This window comes from Phyllostomus discolor, chromosome 2 (assembly GCF_004126475.2).
Source record: "Phyllostomus discolor isolate MPI-MPIP mPhyDis1 chromosome 2, mPhyDis1.pri.v3, whole genome shotgun sequence".
Lineage (NCBI taxonomy): Eukaryota > Metazoa > Chordata > Mammalia > Chiroptera > Phyllostomidae > Phyllostomus > Phyllostomus discolor.
The window spans coordinates 5,039,259-5,051,751 of NC_040904.2; the positions used below are offsets into that span (position 1 = coordinate 5,039,259).

At 45.9% G+C, this 12,493-nt stretch overlaps 1 protein-coding gene across 1 annotated transcript in view; it reads right to left on the bottom strand.

The window, feature by feature from the left end:
- Positions 1 to 12,493, bottom strand: part of KCNJ6 (potassium inwardly rectifying channel subfamily J member 6) — a 187,902-nt gene that overhangs the window by 123,784 nt on the left and 51,625 nt on the right. The window lies entirely within an intron of this gene.

Consider the following 12,493-nt stretch of genomic DNA (forward strand, 5'->3'; position numbering starts at 1 on the left):
AACATTTGGTTACACTGATGAGAGGAATTTAAAAATCTCACGTTATAGACAGATGATCAGTTAGTCACAGAAAAGAGATTTTTTAGGACATTAAAAAACTTGCCATTGCTGTTGGATGGAGTTAAGCGCCCGCCACAGTGATCTCGGATATATATAATCGGTGACGCACGACCAGTTTCCAAGCCCTCTTTGACACTGGAGTTTTGACATCCATATGCCAGCCCCCTGCTCTCCGTTGCCTCCTGTTGAAGCTTTCCCGGTATTTTTGGAGCTGGTATTTTTGTAGTCATTTGGTTTCTTTTTTTCCCCCCTAAAAGCTAAGTCGATTTCATACATTTTTCTTTGTCTTACTTTGGTGAGTTCCTGGAGTCTTTTAAAAGTCATCACTTTCGATGGGTGTATAGCCTTGTCTATTTTGGGCTGCACACATTTTGTCTCAACGGGGATGGAGGTTATCATGCACTGAGTTTTGGGAGCCAAGGATACGGACAGGCCTGGAGTCTGTCCCAATTAAAAAAGTTACTTTGGAGAGATTAAGAATAATGGTCAAATCTATTAAAATGTTCTCTTCAATGTCCTCATTTTAAAACATGTCCTTGGGTTCCTGATATGTAGAGTAACTGAAACATTGCCACTGTTATTTTAGGATTTTTTGAAGCCTTATTCTTTTTTCTGGTTATGAAACTAATACATCCCATTATTTAAGAACTCAGAAACTATTGCAAAACTATAAATCAGAAAATATAGTCCTCTCATAATACCAGCCACAGAGGAAACAACTATTATATTTTGGTGAGCACCTTTTTTTTCCATTTCTGTACCTGTGAATATATCCAGACAGGGAAGTATGATCCCAATTCTATACCCAGAAATAACTATACTCTACATACAATGTTATGAGTTGCTCTTTCATTTAATACTCTATGATTTATCTTTCTGTGTCAGTAAAGTTAGAATATATCACCATTTTTTGAGTGATTACAAAGCATTTATCATGGGTTGCACTATCATGTCCTTCACCAGATTCCATTTCATTTGCTCAGTTTTTCACCATTTTACACGATGCTGTGATGAGCATTCTTGAACGCGCATCTTTATGCACTTGGCCCGTTAACTACTGAGGATGAATCTTAGGGCTAGGGATGCGTGTGAGTATTAAGAACCTTGCCAGTTGTCCCCACAAAGTTCAGCTCTGATAGTGGATGAAAGTGTTTTCTCACATTCTTGTCACCTGCCAATGGCATTAGTACATTTCCCCCCTCAATCTGCCCCCCAAAATGGACAAAAAGTGGTATCTTGTTATTTTATACTGTTTAATTTCTCTGGCCCTTTTGTGGGGACAACGGGCACTCTGTCACAGGTCAGCTGCATGTCCTGGACTCTCGGCTTCCTGTCACAGGGCCCCAGCTCCTCTGCCATCAGCAGTGTCTGTTCTGAGAAGCCACAGGCGGCATTACCTTCCCCGCAGCCAGAGCACAGGGCTGAGCAACCTCGCAGCTGCCTGGCCGGCTGGTGAGTTGATGAGCCATGGCTCAGGTGAAGGAATGCAGTTAACAGAACCGGGATTCATCGTCTGGTGCCACTAGTCTCAAACCAGAAGCGTGCGCTTTGAGTGTCAGCACACAACTTTGCACATCGGAAGTTGATGTTTGATTTTTTCACAAGCCCTGTGGTCACAGTGATGAAATCATGGCACCGCCTCTTACACGAATTACAGCCCTTTGAGAACAGAAGGAGCTCAGGAGCCATGAGCCACCATCAGCCTGCAGTGGCACCTGCCCACGACACTCAGCCTGCCGTGCCATGTGGTTCATATCGCGATGCAGAGAAATAGCCTGGCTCTTGGGGAGGCGAAGAGTGTCATGTAGCAGAGGCAAACAAGGCAGGTAATGAGGAGCCTGTCACAGAAATATGGGTCCACAGGAGCACACAGAGGAGGCTTCTTCAGAGACAGGTTGTCCCTAGTGGTTTGTGACAATTCATGCGCAGAAGCAAGCCCCTGGTGAGGACTCAGCAGACTCCTCCTTGACCTGTGGGACCCTCGTCCTGTCTCTGTCCACTCTGCCATGGATTCCCTGCCTCAACTGCCGGCTCAGCTGCAGGGTCCGTCTCTCCTGTATCCTGGTCTGGGATTTGCTCCCCCTTCCTTCCTGGCTCTATGCCTGTTGGTCCCCACTGTGGTCACTGGCCTCCTCAGCTGACCCTCCTCTGATGGCCCCAGGGGTGACACCCCCCCCAAACTGCAGGCATCCAGGCATCATGGCCTTACAAGATCCTGTCCAGTTTGCCTGTCCCCTTATGCATCACCACTTTACCTCTCGCGACCTAGGACCCTGCCACCTTCTGTACTCTAGTCTCTCTACTGGGTGGTCCTTGCAGCTATTTTTATTCAGGTGTGTTGGATGTCCTAGGCCCAGAAAAATCAAGTACCACCTGTAGTTTTCTCTTCCTTGTAGTTAAACGGAAACTTGACATCAATGGGGTAGGGACCTTAAAAATCCCGAATTTCACTCTCTCAGTTTGACTCATCTATACCATAACTTATGGTGGAAATTATGACATATGTTTCTGGATAAGTATAGTCATTCTATGGAGTGTCTTTAAACTCCTTATGTCCTTCCTCTTTATCGGGAAGTTGAGGTTCCCAATTGCCTGCTACATGTTCCCATAAGGTATGGACATTCCATTCTCAATCCCAAGCAAATTCCCCTCCTTTTCCTAAAGTCAAGAGTTTCCTCCAAAGTAAATTTGCTGGGCTTATATCACTGGAAGGGGATTTAGAATTGTAGCGTATGAAATGTGGAAGAGATCCCTTTAGACATTGTGAAGACCAATCTCATAGTGATGAGGTTGGCAGAACTGATGTTTATGTCAAAAAAAGAACTGACATCAAGCTGGTCTCTTCCCCTCATCAACAACCCCTACTGCCCTAGAAACCTCAAAGTCCAGCACACATAAAACATGGAGCCATGATTCCTTGTACACAAATCCTGGTGCTGTTGTCTTCCCTGCATCCTTTGTTCAAGCAGCCTCATCCTCAACAACATCCCCGATTCCCACAAATGGCTGATGACACCCACATTTATGTTGTCAGCTCTAGCCTCCCATGGAACTCTGGCTCATACTGGACAGCCACACCCAGCTGCTCAACGGATGTTCCAGACCAACAGAGGCAACACTACTCTCTAACTTCCAACACCTTCTACCAGCACTCCGCCCCCCCGCCCCCCATCCAGCCCCTCACATCCAGGCTTCTTTCTTTATCCTGTCTTTGGTTAATGAGCTCACCACCCACCTTGTGCCTAAGCCAGAAACATGGAACATTCCACCTCCTCTTTTCTTCCTTACCCCTGGTACTTTGCATATTAAAGCTGACCTTCTTTTGCTGCCATGTCTTGAAGGGACTGTGGATATTGCTTCCACCTGTCTCCAGTCTCAACTGCAACCCTGAGGGATTATCTATAAACAAGCCTCGGGGATCTGTCTAAAATGCAAATGGGACCCAGGCACTGCTGCTGGAAGTCTTCAGTTCTTTTCTAGCCCATAAGGATGCAGCCCTTGTCTTTCAGGCAGGGCCATTGTCTGTCTTCTGCACTCACACTCTAGTTAGAGGTAACTTGGCACTCACTGCTTCCATCGCCTAGACCCCTCAACTTCCATTTCCTACCATGCTCTCCAAATACATCCTTAAGGACTCTATTGGACACCATCAACCTCCAGTTTTCCCCTTATTCTTGCTGGCCATCTTTCCAAATTTTATTTCTAAATATCTTCATGCACAAAAGTGGCCATGTGTCACACTGCACAATTTGTTGCGGGGACTAGGGATTCCAGTCCCTTTGGACAAGCCACGCCTTGCTGTCCAATAGCCTCATTGGAGGCTCCCACCAGCACAACATCATGGCTGGGAGGAAGCATGTGGTAGACCAGAAGTCTCTGCCACTGAAAGGCTGCTTGCTCCCTGGGGTACACCCCATTTCCAATACCCTCCATCAGAATACAACCTTACAGAATCTAGACAAGCCTCTTGGAAGAGCTCAGTTTTGCCCTAGAAGGCAATCCACTTATAATTGTGTTGTCATACATTTAATGGAAAAAGAGAAAAATTAAAGTTTGTGGGAATCATGATGACATGCTTGAGCAAAACATGCCTACAGATGTTGAAAAATATCCTAAATGTTTTGTTAAAATCATATTTAACATCCTGGGAAGGATGTTTAACCCTTAGTGGTTATTTAAGTTTCTTTTTATCTGACTGTATTCTCTCTACCACACCTGGAAATGGAAATAAAATTCAATGGTTTGGGGTGTGTGTGCATCTGTGTGATTTATACACACACTTCTGTTTCAGCTGAGGAGAGTGTGGCTTTCTACTGGAACCAGGCCAGACAGAGACTTCTCTCTGACTGTCTGAAATGATACAGGGGTTTTTAATGAGGGCAATTATAGCAGAGCCTGACTGTAGCTCAAAGCTAAGATAATACAGTGTGTGTGTGAGAGAGGGAGAGAGAGAGAAAGAGGGAGAGAGAGACACTCATGAAAATCAAAGCTTCTGGAGAGGGAGGCGGACGTGCCCTCCTGTGGGCGGGGCCCTTCACCCATTGAGGACAGAGTCCAAGGACCTGGGTGAGGTCTGCATGTTGCGCAGTGCTGGTGCCTTACTTTCTGTTCTCCACAAGTAGGCTTTTAAGGATAAAGGGGAGAGTCATCACAGTTGATATATTTCAAAACAGTCATATTTGCATCTCAGATATTTTTGTCTCTCTAAAATGTGTGCTTATGTTCATCAGAAAACTGTGATTTTTTTTTCAAGTTACAACCATTTAAAGAAACATTTCTATACAGTGGGGACTAATATGCTATGTTGTGACCTGGTATCCTCAGTTGCAGCTCCTCTCTAGGTTAAAATGGGAACCCTCCAGCCCAGCACCCCACCATAGCATGTTCCTGCCTGGCTGGAAACCCTGTGCCCCCCTCTAGACTCCTGCATCAACATCCAGGCTGTTTCCTGAATGCCCAGGTGGTTGGTTTCTTGGAACATTGATGAGTGAGTCATTCCTCCTTTCCTAGAACTCCTGGAAATATCATAAAATATAGGACAAGCATTATCACCAAAGTTACATCAAGGAGATTCCTTTAAAGAAATTACTGAGCTAGGTTACAGAGAGGTGCCGAGGATATCTGGGCAGCTGAAACACTCCTAACCCTGGCGCTGCATCAGCCACGAGCAGATCTTTTCCCAGGACCCATCTGCACTGGGTTTGCCCTGTGCTCCCCAGGACTCCACTGCAAAGTGCTGAATCTTGGAGGCAGCAGGGACTCTCCTCTTGGTCTCACTTCACTCAACCTATTGCTTCTCTTCTGCAACAGCAGCTCTCTGAGGCTCTTTTCTTGACTCCAGGACTATCTTATAGGAACTGTAAACCTTATAATGGTTGCTATCTCTCCCACCTACCTTCATGTGAGGCACAGGCTTTGCTAAACCTTTTCTGTTCACAAGAAGAAAGGGAGCAGGTGACATATTGTTTCCTTTCTTTTCCCTTCATTTTTTCCCTTCAGTTTTCTCATGATACAAGTTCTGGACACATCGAATCCTCCAATAGCTGTTCTGTTCTCCCAGCTCTGCCCCATTCCATAGCAAGTCAGGACCCTTTAAGATCCCAGGCTCATGTCCTTCACTCCTGGCTTCTAAACTGTGGTCCAGCCAGACAAGCCCCTTTTTGTACCTGAACACGTTGCAATGCTCCATTCCATTTTTCTTCACCTGCAAAGTTAACGCCTACTTGTCTTTGAGGACTCAGTTCAGGTTTGACTTCTTGGTTGACATTGTCCCTGGCTACCCCTTTCCTGGTGACAATTCTCTTTGAACCCCCATATCTGTGCCTACTTCTGTTGTAGGATGTGTCCTTCTTGGAGCCAGGACTTCCCAAGTAGCAGAGCAAACCAGAAGCAATAGTTAGGATAACTTCACAAACAATTGGAAAACCAGAAAAAGGATTGATCCCTTTTTCCCCAAAGAATAAAAAACAAAATCCCTAAATAAAACCAAAAACAATAGAATGAACAGGGTTTTCTGGAGAAGTCATGAGTTTCCTGATATAGGATGCTGACTAATCATTTGTACAGAAGGTTCTGGAAGGATTTCTGCTCTGGGAAGTGGTGCAATGAAATGACCTGTAACAATACTAAAATTGTTTCAGGGATGTGGTCATAGTTCAAGGGAAAATATCCTGATTCCTTTTGGTTTTGTTTATATGGGGTGGTTTCTTTTATTCAGTCAGAGGTGGGTGGTAGGGGTAGTGATGGAGGTGAAGTGGGACTGATGATATTAACAGACTGGTTAGCTACTTTGACATATACGGGATGTTTAGAAAAAAATCACCTGACTTAGCAGGTTGACCTTGGCTTACGGAGTCACTCAGGTAGATGGTGAGATTGAGATGATCACTAGAATGCCTGGTGTTTGCCTAATGATGCATCGTTGTATCAGGAAGCCCTGTGCCAAGTCACTGTGGCAGCCCTTGGCTACTCAGAGAAATCAATTGCTCACTGCCCAAGCTTTGTACTTTTTAATTTGTGCCTATATTTTTCTTTGGAGCCAGCTTCCTCCCCTAGGGCTGTGCTATGGTGTGTGGGACAGTTTTTCATGTTCTCCCTCAAGAACTTACTGGATTGTAGTGGAGAGCAAGGGATTGACTGGTTGATTGATTCATGGCTCAGTCTCGGGAGGCTATGATAAGGCATTGCCTTGGGGAGGCTATGACCAAGTTTTTTCACAGGAGGTTGATTGAATACCAAAGGTCAAGGCTAAGCTACCCAATACTGGGTAACCTGTGTGGAAACTCCACAATCAGACAGGGAACCCAGCGGAGCACAATCACAGTTCTATCCCAAACGAGACCACAGTTGGGCTCTGCCAGTGTCCAGGAAGTGCTGTGAATGGAGCCCAAAGGGCATGTGAGAGCCCCAGAGACTGCAGTCACCCCGGAAGTTGGTCTGTTGCTTAAGCATGCGAGAAGGCTATGGGGAACCAGACACGATTCTTCAACCTGTCATCTGTGTCAATAGTTATAAAAGACACTAAGCTGGAGGGATATTTCAAAAATATTACTTTGCAAAATTCAATTTCATAACCAAATGTGACATTTAGTGGGCTCGATATAAATCGTATCATTTTCTGTGCTTCTGCCACATATTTTAAGCTTGAACTTCTGTTTGGGCAGGGGAGGGAAAGAAGAGAATGTCACCCCTTCATTAGGTACCCCACAAGGGGTTCTCTGCAGCGTGGCGCAGATCTCTGAGAAGAAAAGAAAAACAAGAAAATAGCTCTCTAATATTTTGTTGTGGTGGTGGTTGTTCCTCTGTCTCTTCTTTCTCTATGTTTATAATTAACTTTCTGATTTTAGCTTCTGAGAAGATGGAATAGATGCGCTTTTTCCTATTCTTCCCAATAAGTACAACTAACCTCCTCCTGGACATTATGTATAAAACAAACATGAAAAGTGGAGACAAGAAGGCTAACTGGCCAGAGACCTTAAGCCCTGAGGAACAACATGGTAGTGGGTTTTCTGTTTTTTTCCCCCCTTCTATCCCAGACTGGATACTGGAGAAGCCTGCAACTTGAAAATGTCAATGAATACAGACAAAAATACCCCCAAGAACCCTGACTGGTGCGGCTCAATGGATTCAGTGCCAGCCTGTGAACCAAAGTGTTGATGGTTGGATTCCCAGTCAGGACACATGCCTGGGTTGCAGGCCAGGCCCCCAGTAGGGGGCATGTGAGAGGCAACCACACATTGATGTTTCTCTCCTCTTTCTTCCTCCCTCCCTTCTTGTCTCTTTCTAAAAATAAATAAGTGAAATCTTTTAAGAAATGCCCCAAGAAAAATATACCCTCTCTAGCCCGAAGACCAGGAAAAAAAGATACAAATCCTGTAGACAATAACCATTCTACTCCAGCTAAATGCCACAGAAAACACTGTGACCCCACCCCAAGAGCAGAGGAGGTGTGGGGAGCCTAGACTCTCACCCTGCCAGGAGGTAACAAATCACCTCCAGCCTCTCGCCAGGGTATGTCAGAGAAGACAGAGTGGGAAGCCCAGGCTTTCATCCTTGCTGCAGGGTAATGAGCCGTCCTGAGACTACAGGGGGAGCCTGGACTTGTCCCCAGATTTAGCAGTAATTGGCTCTCTCCATCTCCACTAGAAGAATCCTAGTGTAGTGTCAGAACTGCCACAGCCACTCAGCAGCAGCTCCCCCAAAGTGTAGTGGAGACCACCGTGGAAGCACGAATGAGGTGCCCCTCTTATTCCAGCCAGGGTCATGTCCCTGGAGGCAAGTGGGGAGCCTGAACACTCATCCCCACCCAGCAGTGACAAGGTCTTCCCCACCCCGGTGTCAATGGAGGCTGATATCACACTAGGCAGTGATGAGGCAGAAACCCCACTCACCCACCAGAGTGGTGTAGGGGGAGGCCTGCTGTGATCCGAGATTTAAATAAGATCCAGAGTCTTACAAAATAACACCCAAAATGTCAAGGTCTCAGTAAAAAAATTCACTTGTCACAACAGGGATCTGAAAGACATCAAACAGAATGAGAAAGGACAGACACCGACACTGATGTGGCACAGATTTTAGAATAATCTGCAGATTTGAAAGCAGTTGTCATAGAAATGCTTCAGCAAGCAATTACAAACACATGGAAACAAATTTTTAAAAAGTCCCAGCAAAGAAATATTAAGCCTTGCCCTGGCTGGCGTAGCTTAGTGTATTAAGCTCGGGCTGTGAACCAGGCATCGCAGGTTCAATTCCCAGTCAGGGCATGTGCCTGGGTTGCAGGCCACAGCCCCCAGCAACCGCACATTGATGTTTCTCTCTCTCTCTCTCTCTCTCTCTCCCTCCTTTCCCTCTCTAAAAAGAAATAAATAAAAAAATATATAAAAGAAATATTAAGCCTCAGCAAAAACAATTAGGAGGTGTAGAAAAGATCCAGTTGGAGATTTAAAAACTAAGAATTACACTAATTGAAATTGAAAAACAAAAAACAACAACAATGAGTAGGTTCAGTACCAGAGTGGCCAGGGCAGAGGAAAGAATTGAAGTGAACTTGAAGATAGAATAATAGAAATCATCCTATCTGAACAATAGATAGAAAGTAGGCTAAAATAGAGTCTTAGGAACATGCGGGGCTATAATAAAAGGTCTAACCCTTGTGCCATAGAATACCAGGAGGAAGGAGGAGGAGAGTGACATGGAAAAGGTATTCAAAACAGTAATGGCTGAAAACTTCCCAAATTTATGGAGAAAAAAAAGATCTACAGATTCAAGAAGCTGAGTGAATCCCATACAGGATAAATCTGAAGAAATCCACACAAATCCCTGGCTGGTGCGGATCAGCGGGCTGAATGCTGGCCTGTAAGCCAAAGAGTTGCTAGTTCCATGTCCTGTCAGGACACAGGCCTGGGTTGAGGGCCAGGTCCTCGGTGGGGGATGCGCAAGAAGCAAGCACGCATTAGTGTTTCTCTCCCTCTCTTTCTCCCTCCTTCCCCTGTCAGTAAAAAAATTCTCTAAATAAATAAATAAAATGTTTAAAAAATAAAAGAAATCCACACAAAGACACATCACAATCAAAATTCTGGAAACTTTTGAAAACATCCAGAGAAATGATGCATTATCCATTGGGGGAAATAATTCAACGGACAATGGACTTCTCATCAGAATCCACAGAGGCCAGAAGGAAGCAGCACAGTGTATTTCAATTACGGAAACAAAGAGCCATCAATCCAGAATTCTATACCAGCAAAAAATATCCTTCATAGCTTAAGGGTAGATCAAGGCATTCTCAAATGAAAGAAAACAAAGAGAACTTGTCAGCCTCAGACCTACACCAAAAACACGGTGAAAAAAATTATTGAACAAAAAGGAAATAATAAAAGAAGGAGTCTTGGAGCACTGTAAAGGAAGAAAGGAGATGGAAAGAGCAAATATATAGGTAAATACTGTAGGCTTTTTATTTTCTGTAATTGTATAGGTAGGTTGAGAGTAAAAGACTGGAAAAAGATATACCTCACAAACAATAATAAAAAGAAAGCGGGTGTGGCTATATTACATAAAGTAGACTTCAGAGCAAAAAAAAAAAAAAACTTCTTTACCAGGGGTGAAGAGAATCATTGCACAATGATAGAGTCAGCCAACCAAGAATACATAGCAACCTTGAATGCAAATGCACCAAACAACAGAGATGTAAGATATACAAAGCAAAACCTGATAGAATTGAAAGGAGAAATTCACAAACCCACAAATATGGCGGAACGCTTCAGCGTCCCCTCTCTCCACAATTGCTGGAACAACTGGCGAGAAAATCAGCAAGGACAGAGGAAATCAGCAATACCATTAACCAATTGGATCTAATCAATATTACAGGACACTGTACCCGGTCACCGCGGAATGCACACTCTTTTCAGGTGTCCACAGAGTGTGTGCAAGAGAGTGCACCATAAAACCAACCTCAGCAAGCTTAAAAGAACTGAAATCACACAGATCATGTTCTCCACCCACCATGGAATGAAACAGCAACAAAAAAGAATGTTAATTTTATCTTTAGTCTTTTCTTGTTTCTTTCCCCCTTTTTCTGCTGTGTGCCGCTCTCTACAACCTGTCACCACAGGCTGCCGTACTCACAGGGCAGTGAGAACACAGGTTGTGGGAAGTTTCTGGAGTGGGACGAGGCTCTCCTGGCCCAGGGCTTTAAAGAGAAGAAAGGAAGAGAGTTTTCACGGCTGTAAGGCTTTCTGTTGGAACCCTGCCTCTCTTTGGAGTGAATTACTGTGACCCCACAGTGCCTGTCCTGACCGTCCCCGGGACCTTTCTGGATAAAACCAGAGGTGAGAGGAGAACAGCTGACACCTGAGTCCTTGTTGACAAACTGGAAAGGGGTTTGCATCATTTGTGTAACTGAAGCAGTTTTGTGACAAAAAAAAATAAATGGAGCAGAAAAAATAGCTTCCCTTATGCTTTATGAGAGCAAAAAATTCAACCGTCAACTTCCAGTTCAAAAGGCAGAAGTGGAGGGAGAGTTGAGGCATCTGCCGGGGACCCTCTGTCCCCCGGGGACCGGCCGTTGCGTAACCAGCGCTGTGGTCCCCAGGCGCTCCCAGTGCTGCTGAGCCGTGAAGCCCGGTCCAGCTCCCGTGTGGGGGGATGTCTCAGAGCCACGTATTCCTGATCACAGGATGCTCACTGACACAGGTCCCCAACTGCTTGATAATTATCAGTAGGAAAGGAAAAATGACTCGGGCCACCATGAATTACAAGATGGGCTATTGGCCAAACACGGCTGGGAGCCTCGGTCTCTGACAGGCAGCAGCTGTTCAGGCTCCCTGTCCCAGGGGGTTGCGAGGGGAGCAGACGGCGAGGGGGAGGGAGGGAGGCAAGTCTTCCTTCCTATGGCTGGACCCTCCCGGGTACTGGGCACGGGGGCAGATGGCAGTCAGAGAGCCGAGGCCAGAAGCAGAGTGGCGGGGGTGTTGAAACATCATTTTTTGAAGCTCTTCAAGCTCCCTGCATTTTAAGATGACACAATTCTGCTTTCTAAATGTCACAGAGGCAGTTCTATGCGATGCTCTGGGTTCCGGCAGTCGCTGGGCCACATTCCCTTGTGGGAGGGGGACGGCGGCATGGCTGTGCCTACACGGCAAGCAGCTCAGACACTTGCATGTCCTCCTGGGACCCGGGCCCTGTCCTCTGCAGACCCTGCTGTCGTCTCTCACGTCCTCTCTCCACCCCTTGCTTTCCCTTCCTGAACTCAGGGGGGATTTTGCGCTTCTGGCCCACGTGGGGGAAGCAGTTGAGGTTGAGCCAGCCTCTGCTCCTGACCTTATGTCTACCCAGGTAAGCGAGTGAGCGTTGGGACCGGGTGGACTTGCCATCCCTGCGCAGAAAGTCCTAGTTCTCCGGAGATACACTCAGAAGTAGTTAGGGGCGAAGATCCTGGCTCCCACTACGGAGTCTCGAGCGGTTCCAAAGGGTGAGAGAGACCGCGCCCTTCAGGCAAATGCGACAGTGCTCACAGCAGAGGAATCTAGGTGAAGGTACGAGTGTGTGCACTGGATGGCTCTTGCGACTCTTCCGTTGGTTTGAAATGTTTCAAAATGTAGAAAAAAAATTAGGAAAGGCAGCTTGGTGGGAGTCAGCCAGCTCTCTTCAGCCCCCAGTCTGAACGACGGTCTCTGCCCTGGGGGAGGAGGGCTGGTAGGGCGCGGACGTGAATGAGAACATCGCTGCGCTCCACTGCTGACTTACTGAACTGAAAGCTCTGGGGGACAGAAGCCCAGAGGAGACGTTTCTTTTAACCACTCTCTATGGAGATACCTAATTTTAAGAGGATAGGGCAAAGGTTTCTCTCTCTGCCTCTTTAGAAAACAACGAAGAGATCAAGCAAAGAAATCTTCACGGTGGATGAGACTGGGAACTGTCTATAACCCCAGACTGTATA